Raw genomic sequence first — 2,620 nt, 5'->3', positions numbered from 1 at the left:
GTAAATAAAAAAAGTATTTAACGACACGTCGACATTTGAAGCTGAACTTAGAATCACAAAACAAATGTGAACATCAACTTATTTTCGACGAATTCGCAATGTGGGACACTATGGGAAAATATTCCTAGTTAAAACTATCGCATTAAAAAAATCTAACAACATGAAGTAATTAGAAACAACATACTACATTTACATTATTTACAAGTAGTTTCATGCATTTTCACAATTTATATACAACATTTATAAAAGTATATGTTGATTTATACAAGTTCAATTTGCATATAACTTATACTAATATTATAAAGAGGAATGATTTGTATTTTAATTTTTGTACGAATTAATATAACCCAAAAACTTAAGAGATAGTTTGTCTGTGTGTAACATAGACTAAAACTTTTAACTATAAATTTTTAATTTCACGTGTCCGAAGTCACGAGCAATAGCTAGTAATTTTATAATTAGCAATGGTTTTGGTGCAGGTGGCGCTGCGGCCGCGGCGCTGCTGCCCGTCGGCGCCCTCTAGCGGCTTTATGTATCATATTATAGCGTTAATTATCTTGTACAATATTATATTAATTATTAAAGATTATAATTTTAATAAACCCGACTTTTATTAATGTAGTGTTGTTTCAAATAACCGTATGTACATATACGAAGTACGCAACAAAAATGTTTGCGTTCAAAAAACTTGTTAAAAAAACATTTTATGTATTAAAAGATTTTATGTTATTTTGAAATTAAAATGTGTATTTTTATTTCCTTAAAGATAAAGCAAAAATTAATTAAAAAATCGCTGCACTGATGCTAGTGATCGCAAATTTTTTGTTGTGTCATAAACAAGCCCAGATAACATGATGAGAATTCAAAGTAGTACTTTAATTACTTAAAATGCAATAAGACTTCACCATTAGCTAATCACGACAAGTTGAAGTAAAAGATTGTTTGTTCAAATCCGGGCAATAAAATGAATTGTCGCACACCGCGGGAATAACAATTAAGTCATTACTTTACTTATAAGTAAAATAAAATGTAAACCTCTACAACACAACTAGGTATAAATAACAAAAAAAAATTACAAAGTATTTATAACTATACTACTACTACTACTACTACTACTACTACTACTACTACTACTACTACTACTACTGCTACTACTACTACTACTACTACTAACCTAATGAAGCGTAAACACACACTATTTCGTGACGTAGAACAATTAATAGCATAATTTTTACTAATTCTTCCTTTAATAAATCTTGTAGATGTACTTGAGATTTTAACTCTTTTTAGAAAGTAAATAAGATCATTGGCTCTCACCTACGATTTGAGAAAACGCAAGCAGAGTTTGTGCAAAACTTTTTTTGAACTATTCGTGAAAGTTCGGTCATTTTTAATGTCTGTCACAGGCTGAGTCAAAGGGAAAATCCGAACATAGGTACTTATTTTAAAGGTCTGAAGTGAGGCTGTGACCTCTAAAAACAGGGGAAAGCCCAGCGTCATTTATCCTTAGATACTCAATTGAGTTGCAGAAATTTTGCATTTCAATCTATTCTGTCTATATTTCCAACAAAATAACTGGCCCACACTTAATATTTTATAAAGAAGGCGAACAGTGAAAGGCAACAAAATTCGTAGTAATTTTTTTGCATCCTCAATAAAACTTTTGGTTCTTGATAATTGCAATAACAAGGATATTTAGTGAGGCCGTGTTGCGGTTAGTGATAATGTATAAAGGTTAATGCGCATTTGTCAACTCCATTCGCCGACAACCCGACCACCGCGACTTTCACGGTCTCATCGGCAACCCGTGCAAGCAAATTGATATAACACTATCTTAATATTAATATTTTTATATGTATGGCAATAAATTCTTAATAATGAAGTGACTTTCCGAATGTGAATTTTACCGTTATTTTCATACACCTATGACTTTTCGGTCAGCGAAGATCGCTAATCGATGCTACATTGTCTGGGAGGGCGACCCCCCGCCCCGGTAAGACATATATATATGACAAGACAGTGACAAGTGTGCGTTAACCATTAATTTTGCAGCTGTTAAGTTTTTAGACGTCAATCACATAAATACTTTATACTTAATGATCATGATGTCAATAAAACTTATTGCCCTTCGTAAACTTCGTAAAAATTTATGTCTTAAAGCAGTTTACGTTCATTTTTTAGCTGTAATAGGACATTTATTACGTTACTTTATGAATATCATTTTCCCTTGAAATGTACGGCAAGTTTGAAATCGCTGATTGTAAGATTTGGCCACCACATCAAGATACGACCTCGTCGGGTCGGGCCGGGCGCCGGGCGCAGGGCGACGGGCGGGCGCTAGGCGCCGGGCGGCAGTGCACAGTGACTTGCCGCAAGGGATGAAGCGCGGACCACTACATAAGTGTAAGTTTTGTTTAACATAAATTTAAGTTCGAAAAATATTATCAAATTCAATAGTTAAGTTATATTTTAACAACGTGCCAAAAGCGAGGATAATTGATTTAGAAGTGGGGTAAGTATTATCATATTTTTTTAATAATAAGTAGAAATTTGGAATAAAATTTTTATGTAACTTTTTTTAATTGTTTTTATTTTTTTATTAAAAAAGTTAAAATACATT

The 2,620-nt window shown here is 32.6% G+C and overlaps 1 protein-coding gene across 2 annotated transcripts in view; it reads left to right on the top strand.

Moving 5' to 3' along the window:
* The first annotated feature begins 2,294 nt into the window (after positions 1-2,294).
* Positions 2,295-2,620, top strand: part of LOC106102735 (scavenger receptor class B member 1-like) — a 9,503-nt gene continuing 9,177 nt past the window's right edge. The window contains exon 1 of one of the 2 annotated variants that reach the window (XM_013282292.1): positions 2,295-2,403. The gene's annotated coding sequence lies outside the window, so the exon portion shown is untranslated. Of the gene's footprint in view, positions 2,513-2,620 lie in introns of both variants that reach the window. The other variant, XM_013282293.1, reaches the window with a different exon arrangement.

Source organism: Papilio polytes, unplaced genomic scaffold, assembly GCF_000836215.1.
Source record: "Papilio polytes unplaced genomic scaffold, Ppol_1.0 DF823912.1, whole genome shotgun sequence".
Taxonomy (NCBI): Eukaryota; Metazoa; Arthropoda; class Insecta; order Lepidoptera; family Papilionidae; genus Papilio; species Papilio polytes.
This window is presented reverse-complemented; position numbering and strand designations above follow the sequence as displayed.